Source organism: Garra rufa, chromosome 1, assembly GCF_049309525.1.
Source record: "Garra rufa chromosome 1, GarRuf1.0, whole genome shotgun sequence".
In the NCBI taxonomy this organism is placed as follows: Eukaryota; Metazoa; Chordata; class Actinopteri; order Cypriniformes; family Cyprinidae; genus Garra; species Garra rufa.
In genome coordinates, this window is record NC_133361.1 from 85182440 (window position 1) to 85197024 (window position 14585).

Here is a 14585-nt window from a genome sequence, read left to right on the forward strand (position 1 = left end):
TAAAATAAGTGTTTTACAATTTAAAGCTTAGTTATATTTTATTATATATTGAGTAACATAAATTTATTTTATAATTCTGTAAAGTAAAATGGTGATATTCATATTTTATATTATACAGTACAATTGTCGCATTGCAACAGTAATATTTCGGTTTTCACTTTTATAAATTTAATAGTGGTAATACAATAAGGGTATAATATTTAAATGACTTCACTGAAATAATGTTTACTGGTAGCCAATAAAACACTTTAGGATCTAGATGCGTGACTGGGATCAGGATTGGTGGACAGGATTTGGCACAACAGGTGCTTTTCTTAATTTTAATAAACATTTTAGGTGAATTGGCAAATCAAGCCTGTTTGTCTTTATTGAATGGTACATTGAGATGGTAAGAACTTACTTTTAAATAAGGTTTATACATTTCTCTAAATGAAGACCACATTAAGTGCAAATATTTATTTGTTTTATTATAATTCTGCAAATTAACTAAGTGTACTTATCCAAGACCACAATATGTCTGAATATCCAATAAGCAAACTTTAGTATCTAAACCTGAAAAAAAAAATCACACTCTTACTTGATCTGGAAAGGTATCATTAATCATTTGAGTTTTCACTTCCTGGATTGCTGTTGTAGCTCAGAAGATCATTCACTGCTTATGACACTCATATGTTGAACTGCATGCTAGTACAGTACTACTCGTACTATTTTAGTCTGTCTTTCTGTGGCAGATATAATACAAGTGTTATGTAGGTTTGTAGTTCTAAATTCAGCATCATTAAATTTTTTTATAGCCTGCCTATGTCTCATCTGATAACAAATGTCTGCTTTACTTTCACTTTGTGCTCAATACATAACAGACAAACATTTCTACGTGATTTTATTGAATCACTTTAACTATGGAGCCTGTTCACAAACTTTTGTGGTGTGTCAAATCTGCAATATTGCAATGTTTGTTAGGGTTTTTTTTTTATTATTGATGCACATTTATTTAATCATATATCCACCTCACTGAAAACGAATGACAAACATAATTTTGTAGATATACAGTAGTCAACATTTGAAGTGGATCAAAACCTTTCAATAAATTTGTCCTAAAAGCATAAAGAATTATCCTTGTCTTAGAACCACTTTGATGACCTTTTTTGATCCCCTTCAGATGTTGACTACTATATGGTATTTTTTATGTATGGACTAATAGCACTTCTCTCTCTCTCTCTCTTTCTCTCTCTCTCTCTCTCTGTATATATATATAAAATTTACAATCTCTGAAAATTGAACCCCATCCAACCTGGACAGTTCACTTTTCTTCTCTGTTATATCTTTATTATTGATAAACACTACATGTGTTTTGCCATGGCGTTGTTGATGGATGCCTGATGCCTGGCTTTTTTCATCTTCCGGCCTTTAGTATTGTGGTATTGGTGCTGAAATTGCTTAAAAGTCCTCATTGGAGTGCTGAAAGGTTGAGAGCATGACATCTAGAAGCTGGCTCTATCTCATGCCTTCCTTCCCAAGTCTCTGGACTATTCAGAAGACCCAGGTTTGGTTTCCAGGTGACCTTAGCTGTCCTCTCAGCCCATTTGATATAGCTGTGACTGAGTACAATTTTCTCTAAAATATTGTGTTAAAACTATTTATTAATGCATTTACTTTTTATTAATTAAACACAAAATGAAAACCGAAAACGGAGTGTCTATTCATACTAACTCCGCCCACCAATGTTGGTCAACAGCACAAAAATGGGAGTTGAACGTCAGCTTCTGTGGTCTCGTCTTTTTCAAGTTTTATTAATAGCAGAAAATCCTGCTTTTTTAAATAAAAGTGTTAAAAAGATCTATACTTATTTGCAAATTCTGTACAAGCTTAGAGCACGTCTCTATCTCAGCAGCTCGGTCCAAAAACTCTTCCTCTGCATATGCTGTGAGTTTAGAATGCTTAACAATCATCTCGGAAAAAAGTGTGTGTGTGTGTGTGTGTGTTTGTGTAATCTCAAGATTTGTTACGTAAATCATTTATGCCAGGCCAACATAGAAGAATACTTCAAAATATGCATCGCGATTTCAAAATAAAAATAAAAGTCACCCTGAATTTGCTGTAATTTGTTTAAATGTCATGAATCGCAGGCCATTTCAGGAATATAATACATAATAAAGTCAACTTAAATTTTTTAGGTTAATGATTCATAAGAAAATAAAAAGTTTTAATATGGAACCCCTCAAATGCAACTCACTGAGAAAGAATGACAAACAAGTTTTGTAGATAAATTACTTTAAAATTTATTTGCTTATAGCACTTGCAATGTTTTTCAAAAACATGTCATTTGCCTCATCAGACAGATGAACCCAAACCCCCTTACCTGAACAGTCCACCTCTCTTCCATGTTATAATGTGGTTGTCAATGAATCCACCACCAGTCTCAGCCATGAACTTTTTCATGGCACTGTTTACAAACTCCCTCGCTTTATTAATACTCCGGCCTTTTCCCCACCGCCAGACACACCTCTCGGTGATGCCGGAGAAAATCACCTTGGCCCCGGTGATTTTCTGCAGTGCAGAAATGTCCTTCCTCATGGAACTTAGGAGATCCAGACTCCTTAGTACACCCAAGTCATTCCCCCCAGCATGGATCACCAGGACGTCTGGTCTCTGGCTTGTTGAGAGGACGGCAGGCAGTAGCTGGCTCCATCTCATCCCTCCTTTTCCATGCCACTTTACACTGGTGCTCCGCAGACCCAAGTTAGGCTCCCAGGCGGCCTCAGCTCTCTTTTCAGCCCACTTTACAAAACTGTGGCCAACAATCAGTACTACTTTCTCTAAAATATTTAAAGAAAACTATTAATATATTGACAATAAACTGACAAATATGTGATGAACTGATGATCAAGACAACAACTTACCTCGTGTCATGATCCCAGCAAGTGCTCAATCAGTAATGAAGCAAAAATGTATGAGAGGCTTTTTTTTCTGTCTGGTAAACCCTTAAAGAACGTTGCTAAGCAACAAAAATAACAATGCACTTTTCAAGGCAAAACAAATCTTGATTACCACAGTTACCTTTGCATTCCTGTGGACCAGAGATTTATATAGGAGAAATATCCGGATTTCTAAATATTTTTTACATTTAAAACTATTTATTTATTCATTCATTCATTTATTCTTTCATTCATTCATTTATTTATTGACAGCTAAATGAAAATCACTGAAAATATAAGCAGTTTAGCTTAAAGTTTAGCTCAGAAAAGTCATAGTTAAAGTTTGCCATTCTAAGTGATTGGGTGTACAATTATCGTACAGTGGAGGAAAAAGCGGACTAAAAAATCCCATTGATTTACAATGGCAGAATGTCTGTGAATTTGAATCTCAACTGTCACTTTCTCACACACACACACACACACAGTTATTGTCTGATAAAACATAAAAAACTGTCCGTGGAGCGAGGTTGAGGCTGCTCATTGGCTGCAGCCAGAGCCGGATTAAATAAATGGACTACACTAGGCAGGCTGCATTTTTTGGGCCCCCCTCCGTCGATGTTATTTATGAATCGAAATCTGAAACAAAGTTACTAATAAAAGTTAATTCACATTTTACCTAGCCTAGTCTTTGGTTAAAAATTGGTTGTTGTATGCCAAAATAAGTCATATGTTGTATATAAAACAGTATATCAGACTATTTTTTGATATTCATTATTTATACATTACACAGCTCTATTAAATGCTATTAAATTATCATTGTTAAGGCAGTAGTACCAGTAAATAACCAATAGGTGTCAGTAAACTATGTAAACAGAGCAAATAAGTTTATTAGGCAAAACGATATTGGGCACACACGGAGCCCCTTACGTCACCTGTAGAAGAAAAATAATTAATCCGTGGGAACGGTTTTGCAATTCGTTCCCTCAGTTTAAACTGTACTCACGAGTTCTTAAACTGTTCCCTCGGTTAAATAAATACATATAAATCGTGCCCATGGATTATAAAACCGTACCCACGAATTTCCAATCCGTGAGCTCAGATTTTGTAAACCGTACCCTCAGATTTTGAAACTTTACCGACAAATTTATAATCTGTGCGCACGCTTTAGCAATCGTTCCCACGGGTTTGTTAACTGTACTCACGGATTTGTGATGCATTGTATTGCATTTATTAAACTTTATTTCTCATAGTAGGCTATGAGACCATGGAACACTGACAAAACAGAGTTTTAGCTTTATTTTATTTATATTAATCACCAATAGATTAGCTGATAAAACACCACAACTGTGTTCTATCCTATTGGTTATTATTGTAAAATAAACGCTAAAAAGAAGACTGTTTTGTAAGTGCGGGTCATGGTACCAAAATAAAATAATAAGTGAAGAGCGCTGTTCAAACGGCTTTGCTTTATTTAATTTTTTCAAAATATAAAATTGCCTGAATAAAAAAAAAAAAAAAAAAAAAACGAGTTTTGGAGGGATGGTAAAAAGCAATACAAATCAAATAATGTACAAGTTATGTTGTCTTTCCTTTGCTCTCAAACTAAATGCAATGTAATAATAGGCCTTATTTAATAATAACATTAAATGTGCAGCATGCATCTAATGCTACGCGTTCCAGGCAGGTTTTTGTGCTCGTAAAACACGACATAAAATCACGACTCACCACTTTGTAGCGTTCCAGGCAAGTCACGCCAAACTGCCTGGACACATTTATGAATTATTATTATTTTTATATTATTATTAATTTGATTGCAACGTTATATTGTCCTATGCTCTATTTTTCCACCGTGTACCACTTGCATAAACACCACACGCATTAGGGCTGATAACACGTCAGAACTCGTAACTGGGAGTCCATTGATCTAGTACGAGTTCACGAGTGGGAAGTCGCGGGTTTGACTGCCGTTCCAGTGCACTTTCACGATTAGAAGGTTGGAAAAACACGGGTTACGGGTTGCCTGGAACGCGGCATAAAGGGTGAAAAGCTTATCACAAATCGCTCTGACTGGCTGGCGCCGCTCTATAGAGATCGCTAAGACATGTGACCAAATGGGCGGCAACCTCTTCAGAACGCAAAGAATTATGGGTATGTTTGGCCCGGCTGGCATAGCAGGCTAGTAATCTGGCATGAAAATAATGAAAAATTAACGTGAAAACAGAATATAATCCTACAAAATGCAGCGAGCTAAAGAAAACATTGTCGGACCATACCGCCTAAAACTAAATCCTTATGCAAAAACGAGATATGACGAGAAAATAAAGGGAATCAAAGGACTGGATCCTTACGAGCAGAGCGACTGGTCAAGGGACGTCAAACTGTTGCCCAACTTCCAGCACCCATATATATATATACAACTATATGATATTAAGTGTTAGTGCATACACACACGAAGTTGCGATAATCAGAACTGTCCTTATTAGTGGTTCCATTTAGGTTGCGTGGGACTCAGCAGCGCACCAGCCAGAGAAGAGTCATGGCAATGCGATGCTTGCACATGTCTGTAACTTATCACCCACAACCTACCCTCATACATTTCCAGTTCTTTTCTATGGATTCTTTATAATGTAAATGTTTTGATCTAAATGTATTAACATGTTAAATATGTAAAGAAACTGAAATTAAGTTGGTTGTTACTACTATTCAAGTTATGTAATTGAGTTTGTAATTGAGACAGAATTTCATTCAGTCTTTGTGTATTTTATTTACAGAGATGGCTAAAAATCATTAACGTTACATGTGAGAAGAGACATTACAAAATCTTTTGGAAAACAATTTTTTTTTTTACATATTAGATGTGAGCATGGTGTATAATTCTAACACGATGGCTTCACAACAATACTTGGACACATATTGGTCAAAGCACAGCACACAACCACAATTTTATCCAGCAAAGTCTTTAATGTTTTTAAAAGAAGTATCTTCTGCTCACCAAGGCTGCATTTATTTGATAAAAACAATTTAAAAAACAGTAATATTGTGAAATATTATTCCAATTTAAAACGGCTGTTTTCTATGTGAATATATAGTAAAGTTTAATTTATTTCTTGATCAAAGCTGAATTTTCAGCATCATTACTCCAGTCTTCAGTGTCACATGATCTTTCAGAAATCAGTTTAATATGACGATTTGATGCTCAAGAAACATTTATGATTATTATAAATGTTGAAAACTGTTGTGTACAAAATTTTCTTAAAATTCTTTGATGAATAGAAAGTTCAAAAGAACAGCATTTATTTAAAATAGAATATTTTCTAACATTATAAATGTCTTTACTGTAACTTTTAATCAGTTTAACTTGATGAATAAAAGTATTGATTTATTTTATTTCTTTCCCCAAAAAATAACATAAAATTCTTACTGACCCCAAACTTTTGACCAGTAGTGTTTAATGTTACAAAGCTTTAGATTTAAAATAAATGACGTTCTTTTGAACTTTCTATTCATCAAAGATGTTCATTTCAACACTGATAATCATAAATGTTTCTTGATCATCAGATCGTCATATTAGAGTGATTTCTTAAGGATCAAACACTGAAGACTGGAGTAATGATGCTGAAAATTCAGCTTTGATCACAGAAACAAATTGGGTCTCCTTACTGCGGTTATCCATGCCATTCGTCGCATTTTTGTCACCTCTAAAACATGGCTTGTACAATTATTATTCCACGCTGGAAAACGATAAAAGGATATTCCGTTCTTAAGCTTTAAGCCACTTCTATCGTGAGAACGACTATTGCAGTATATAACACAGCAGGTAGACGGCATCTTGAACTCTTCCCTCCATGCAATCAAGTCTGGCGCCTAATGTTTGTGCCGCGGATTCCCAAAATGCTTTGCGTTCCCCACTGAGAATACGTCATGATGACGACACATGAGCGATCCTTATACAGTCATGGGCTGGCGTTAATATGACAATGTAACAGTCTATGGTTAAGATAAACATCGTCACTATTTTTAGTTAATTAATAAATATTGAAATAGATTGTAGATTAGACATTTGTACATTTAAAAAAAAAAAAAAAAGTGTCCCTCTGTCTGGGCCCCCTCCCGCCAATCGGGCCCTAGGCACGTGCCTAGTTTGCCTTTCCGTTAATCCGGCTCTGGCTGCAGCATCTTGTTTTTTTTTTAGATATACCCAGAGCCATAGAGAAAGAGAGTTACGACCACTGATCTATATAATGTTCTCTATTATAGATCAGTGGTTACGACACGCTTTGATCTCGGCGCCGCGCGGTCACGTGGTTCGTGGAGCGCCCAATAGTTCCAAACAACTCCGCGCTGTCAATGTGTTTGAATGGGTTTAAGTAGGATAGACAGCAGTTTTACTATATTTGCAGCAATTTCGAGTAATTATTAACACATAATGTGCATTGATGGTGTATTGATAACTTCTCTGAATACGCTTTACAATCGCATTTTATTCTGGGCAGTGATAAAGAGACATAATTAATATGTTCCCATACTTTTTGGCAGTCAAATGTGACCAAACATGTAACTTTTATTCAATTAAATAATTGTAATATATAGTTCAGTTCTATTTAGTTAATATTTGAGGAGGCTTTTTTTTAATAAAAATAAAAATATGATTGGTTCATTAACTTCAGTTTGAAGTGTAAAAATAGCCTAACGTAACTTCTATATTATATAAAATTATATGTAGGCTACTTATATTAATAAAAACATGATTGGTTCAGTCACTTTCGTTTGAAATTCATTATCTTTATTATTCATTTATTATTTACCCCCCCCCCCCAATTTCAACCGATCTCATCTGGTCACCCTACCCATGAATGATGTCTCAAATCGATCCGCTTATTGAGGAGAGGTGTGCTGTGAATTTTTGAAGCGATCGGGTGTATGATTATCGTAAAGCGGGTGAGAAATTTGGGCAAAATCTACAATAGACTAACATTGCCATACAATTTGTGAGATCATATCTTTGGATCAGAAAGTCATAGAGGTTTGTGGGTTTGGACTCGGCCTATAAGTAGTGACCTATGATCTTCATAGCCACACCCTAGCAACCAATTACATCACCCTAGCAACCGAGGGCCGAGTAGCAAGCACCACTCACATTTTCTTCAGGAAATGTACATATTTAAATTTTTATGGTTACCATCCCCCTGTGGTTATTATGGATTTGCACAAGAAGGGTGTTTTTAGCATGTCAGGTAAGAGTTTGTTTGCTATATACATATAATGTGTGTGTGTCTCTGTGTGTGTGTGTGCAGGGCTCTAGAGTGCGACCAATTTGGTCGCATGTGCGACCTAATTTCTCAATGGTGCGACTAAAAAAAAATCAAAGGTTGCACCGGTGCGACCAGCCGTTCGAGGTGGAAAAAAACGAAACTCCGTCGCTCTTAAAGTCTCCCTGTTGCTCAACAACAGACACACATTAGACCCATATCGTGGTCTAAACCAATCAGAGATAAAGGACCCCCCCCCCCCCCCCCCTCTGATTGTCCGTGGTCCAGATATTGTCAAGCGTTTACAACGCCTCCTCCGCAAAAACACGGACTGGATCGCGGACTCCATTCATAAAAACCGAATTTACTATGGCGCGGAATGCCACGTAATACGTTGATTTCTGGAATGATAAATCAAAAGTTGGTCTGTCACTTAATTCAAATCGCAATATGGACTAGTGTCTATGAAAACTGAAAGGCAAAAAGACCGTTTAAAATGAATCCTGCATGTTCCGTTTGCCTCTATGTATTAATGGTGGAGACGTGTATTTTTTTTAACTACACGCGTATAGGCTACTGAAGCACGCGTGACGCTCCCGCTAATTTTTGGCATTTGCATCTCACATGAACAGATAAACTCAATCTCCAAATCTACTGTGTCACTTTTACCGTTTCATTTGAGAAAGCATCATATCATACTGTACACACAGAAACTTCAAGGCAACCTGTCAAAATAAGAGTACGGTTTAACATGAAACAGAACAATATTAGTCCTGTATTACTTTTGAACAGTATAATGTAGGTGCTTATATATTCCTATTTATAAATCATATATATGTTTGCCAAAAATTAAAAAGGTTTATTTTTCATTTGATTAAAAATAAATACATGTTTATGCTTTCATTTGATTATGAGAAAAATTAAAACAAGAATTTAAAAAAAAAAAATAAAATAAAAAAAACAATTGTAGAGCCCTATTGTTCAAAATGTTAAAATAGAGAGTTTTGTCCTTATTTTTTCACTGAAATGTTTTTGTTATTACACAAAGTAGGGTAAAGTACTGGGGAAAAATATGCTTCAAATAAAGAACTTTATATTGACCAGATTGTTAGTTAATCAATCAAGTCAATATTGCCTATATGGACAGGGATTAAAAAATAAATAAAATAAAAAAGTAAAAAAAAAGTGAACTTGTAAAACTGCGGTGTTGAATGTGATGCGGTTGAAAATTTGGGTGCACCTAACTTTTGTGCTGGTGCACCTAAGAAAAAAAGTTAGGCGCACCAGTGCAACCAGTGCAAAAAGTTAGTCTAGAGCCCTGGTGTGTGTGTGTGTGTGTGTGTGTGTATTTATTTATTTATGTAGCGCCCCCTGCCTTCTTCTCCAAGGGGTGCTGCACCCAGGTTCTAATGATATGTCTCCCGACCTAACTTATCTACTTCCTTCCTGTTTCCCCAATTATCACTTTGCTTAGGTGATATACTACTTAGTAATCTTTCTGATAATTTGGTAAATATAAGTCACTGAAGACAAGCTATTAACAATTATCAAAGGATTTATTTACCAAGAGAAAATGAAATTAAAGAAAGAGAATAAAATATGGATTAAATGAAATACAACAATATGTATTGTCTTTTTTAAACAAAACACCTTTAGATCTTCTCAGATCAGCAGTTTGATATCTTATCCTCCAACAACAAAAGGTGCACAAATAATACTTAGTTGGTATCAGTAAGAAATAAACCTTCACTTGTAAATTACTGCACTAAATACCGCCAAGATGCAAATACTCAACAGAAGTTAAATGAACAAACCAAATAGTAATTGTGTAATGTGGGCCCACACACTCACTTTCAGTTTCAATTTCAATAATCCCAACCCGTTGCAGGCCTGTATCGTTGCTTGAGATCGGTGTGGCCGTTTAAACCAACAAATGGCCTCTTCGCTCTGAAGAGCTAAAAAAATAAACGTGAGTACCTGTGGTCTGATTGCGTCAACGCACGTGCTGTCCGCTGATCCCATCGGAACTCCGTATTCGTCTGTCGTTTCACCCGCGGCTCGCTGAATGACAACAAATCCCGCGACGCCGGAGGAATTCTAAATCGCGGGGGGATTTAGAACGCTATCTGGTTTCTCCATCCTGTATTCTTGCTCCTCGGTTCATTAGGAAGCTGTGATCTCTCATCACACGAAAGTCTCTTACTCTCCGTCAGAGAAAAAGGTGATTACAGCGCGAGTAGCAGCCGAAAACAAACGTAAGTCCGTCTATACTCTTTGTTTTAAAGTACACAAACGGCACGAAATAACAGAAAACTTTCTTTACCACTTTCTATTTGCGGAAGATGTAAAAAAAACACTTAATCAGCGGTTATTTCCGTCTTTCTTTCTGAAACACGGCAGAGAGAAATCTGCGACATCACTTTCGATCTCCTTCTCCTCTTTTTTTCCCCTTTCCAATCAGAGATCTTAATACCTGCACAGGGGCGGGAGTAGGCAAAATACTGACCAATCGCAAATAAAAGAACATACACACTGGCCAAAAGCAAGTGCATCTCACATAATCATTTACCGTAATCAGTGTAATCTTAGTGCAGACGAAATGCCATTCAATGATATGACTACATAGCAATTATGACTTTTATAATTTCAGAAGTACACATGTGAGAGATTTTAAATAACCTAGCCAGGCTACATTTATTATAGATGCTCCTAATATGAATAGGCTCACAGATGTTTTGTTTTTGTTGTTTTTTTAGTGATCTGAAACCTGCTCAACAGATGATCCCTGCTGTCTTTCCCTTGAGTCTTTTTCAAACTGTTTTCCTCTGAGATATAATAATATATTTATAAATGTTTAAAAGTAGGGTTCAAGTGTATTTCTAGTTGTAACTAAATATATTTTTTTAAATACAGATATAGTATGTTAAAAGCACATTTTAGTTCAATTTCATGGTGTCTCAAAATAGCACAGTTGAGTACACTTAGATGGTATTAAGTTTATCTTAACATATACTTAATACTATTTTTTAGTACAATAAGTACAAAATTAGTGTGCGAAAATAGAGCAATTTTAGTACATTACTGAAAAGTGTACTAAGTATACTTAAATAAAGTGTATTTTAGTGCACTTTTTTTTTTACCTGGGAATGAACATTTGAATAAAATATAGAATGTATGTAAGCTGAATTATAGCAACATTGATAATTTATATTCACAGACCCTAGATAGGTACAAACAATAACACATCAAATATACATACAAACTTCATACAGAAAACAAAATACTCCAAAACAATTTACACTTACACAACTGATTCGTTATGAGCCACTGCCAAAACTGCCACTGATTTTTGAAAGTATGATAAGGCGGTATGGCACCTCACAATCTCCTCCAATGACAGACCTGGTACCAATATCATAATCTGTTTTATGAGGTGTGGCAAGACCACAACGTACTTTAAAAATATTTCAGGCATATTTAGATTTTTTTTTTCATTTTCTAAATAAATTGTGTTTTTTTAAAGAATGTTACAATAGTTAAGAAAAATGGTTTGTTATCTAGCAATTTTATTGATTTTTATTTTTTATTCAAGTGATTTTGTTGTTGTTGTTGTTTAATAGTAAATATAATTTGATAAGCCAGTCCTGAACATTTTCCATAGCAGTAGTTAAGGTGATTGAACCCTCCTCTCAATTAGTTACAAAAGTGAAAATTACTATATCATCTGCATACATGTGGACATTTACATCTTTACATACCCCAGGTAAATCAATATTATAATAAAATAAGTCCCAAGATAGAGCCTTGTGGAACCCCAGTGGGGCAATCAAGGTAAGATGACTTTGTACCATCAATACACATATGTTGTTTCCTATTTAAAAAGATAAGATTTTATCAGAATTATTTAAGTCTTCCAAAAATGTTAATTTGGCTAAAAGAACCTGGTGGTTCAAGTACGTCATATGCCTTCTTTAGAACCAACAACAAAAGTATATGCACTTTTATTTAGTAGGCATTTGACTCTCAACAAACAATTAGCTGATTTAAACATGAAAAACCATAACCCCAAAAATGGGGACAGATGTGGACAAAAGAGACTGTGATACAGAGGCTGTTTATTTGTGATCCGATCAACCAAAACAATTTTTAAACCCAGGACCAAATCTGCTGCTAAGGTATTTTTAACTCTATCTTCTCTTTGGTGTTATTACATGAATCCTAAGATGTTTCTTGTCTGTGAAACTTTCCACAATTCCACACTGATGACATAAAAACAGTTATTTCACATGTGACGACGCATGTGGTATTTAAGGCCTGCTTTATATCTGAAACGCCTTCCACAGTGGCCACATTTAAATGGGTTTTCTCCAGTGTGAACTCTCACGTGCCGGTTAAGGGATCCTTTTTGGTTGAAACTCTTTCCACATTGCTGGCAGGTGAAAGGCTTCTCTCCTGTGTGAACTCTTATGTGCTCTTCAAATCGTCGTTTCTGATTAAACCTCTTTCCACACTGAGGACATGTGAAGGGTTGCTTTCCAGAGTGGATTCTCATGTGGTCTTCAAAGTGTTGGTTTCGATGGAAACTCTTTCCACACTGAGGGCATGTGTAGGGATTCTCTCTGTGAGTTCTCAAATGGACTTCAAGGTTTTCTTGTTGATCAAAACCCTTTCCACACTGATCACACATGTAGGGCTGCTCTCCAGTGTGAATTCTCATGTGTCTGGTAAAGCTTCCTTTTTGAGTGAAACTTACTCCACACTGTTGGCAGGTGAAAAGGCTCATTCCAGTGTGAACTGTCATGTGGGAGTTAAGGTTTCCTTTCCTGTTGAAACTTCTTCCACACTGTGGGCAGGTGTAAGGCTTCTCTCCAGAGTGAACACTCATGTGGGCTTCAAGGTTTCCATGATAACTGAAACTCTTTCCACATTGTTGGCAGGTATAACTACTCCTCCCTGTCTTTTGGTTAATTTTTCTTGAGGAAGTAATTTCACTTTGTGAGCAACTTAAAGATTTTTCTCCAGATGAGCAATTCCAGCGTTACGGACGTGACATTCAAGGTCAAAACCTGAAATATAAATCCTCATAAATTGAATTATTTACCAATAGATTGAACCATCTCTTTATATTTTTGAAACCCCTTAAAATAGAGTCCAGACATCAGAAAAGTTTCAGTCTAAAACCCTGTTTTATATTTTAAATGAGGGAAATACACATACGTTACGGACGTGACAAAAAAAGACTCGAGTTTCTGGGAGACAACATATTTTGTAAAATTTCTGCGATTTACAGTGCACAAACCAGAAGTAACAATATCTGCCGAATTGACAAGGGTTGGCTATTTACAAAACCTAAAACATAAATTTTGTTTAAATTTTCGCTTTTATGTTTCAGAGGAAAAATCAGCGTTACGGACGTGACATCTCTCCGTTACAGACGTGACCGTTCTGAAAGCGGAATTTATCCGACTATGGAAATGCGTATAAAATGCTTTAAAAACTTTAACTGAGACGTCTAATAGTAACTTATAGTAAGTAATAGACATTCGTTTAGGCCATTATTTAACTAATTAATGTATACAAAAATTAGACATTTTAATGTTTTTATTAATAAACTAATGTTTTCTTGTGAGCTGCCAGATGAAATTCACAGTGCTGACTCGCATCTCCCCAGGCCTATACTGGATGTGGCTTTAGAGAGAAATAAAGCCTTCATATTACATAAACGGAGAGTGTTTAATTTCGTTTTTAATTGGTTCGTTTGAAAGTAGACATTTTAAGCTAGACATATCTCTTGTAGCCTATGTGAGACAGGCTGAGTTCTGGCTCTTTTTTGAGAAACGCTCCAGCCAGAGACAGACCGAGATGGCAGAAAGCGCATCCTGTCTGTCTTTATTTGTAAAATAAAAATAAAAAATACAAATAATAAAATTAAAAGCTTGCGTTAAATCAGGTTCGAACTGAATGTTTCATTATCAGAAAAAAATGCTTTATCAGAAAAAAAAGTGATCACCTCCCTGTCATACATGCGCATTAGTTTTCCGCACAAACCCTTAAATATCAGTAATAAATGAGGTTAATGCTAGAGTGGGGATCCGCATTAAAATAAATTTTCACAAGTCTACACCCGAGACAAACGCAGTTATAACCTGCAAATTGAAGGATATATTTGACGTTTTAAAATTATGTAATTGACCGATGCCGTTCCAATTCGTTGATCATTAGTTGCTGTTAATCAAGATTACGCATATGTCGCAGCATAAACTTGTTTTAATAAATCGCTTATGCATTAAATAATAAAGATACAAAACAGGTTATTAAATATGCTGAATATATTTTGTACAAATATTTATAAAATGGGAAAGCCTAATCTTCATTTTGCATCTGCATAAAATAGTGAATTATTTTTTACATGCAATGATAC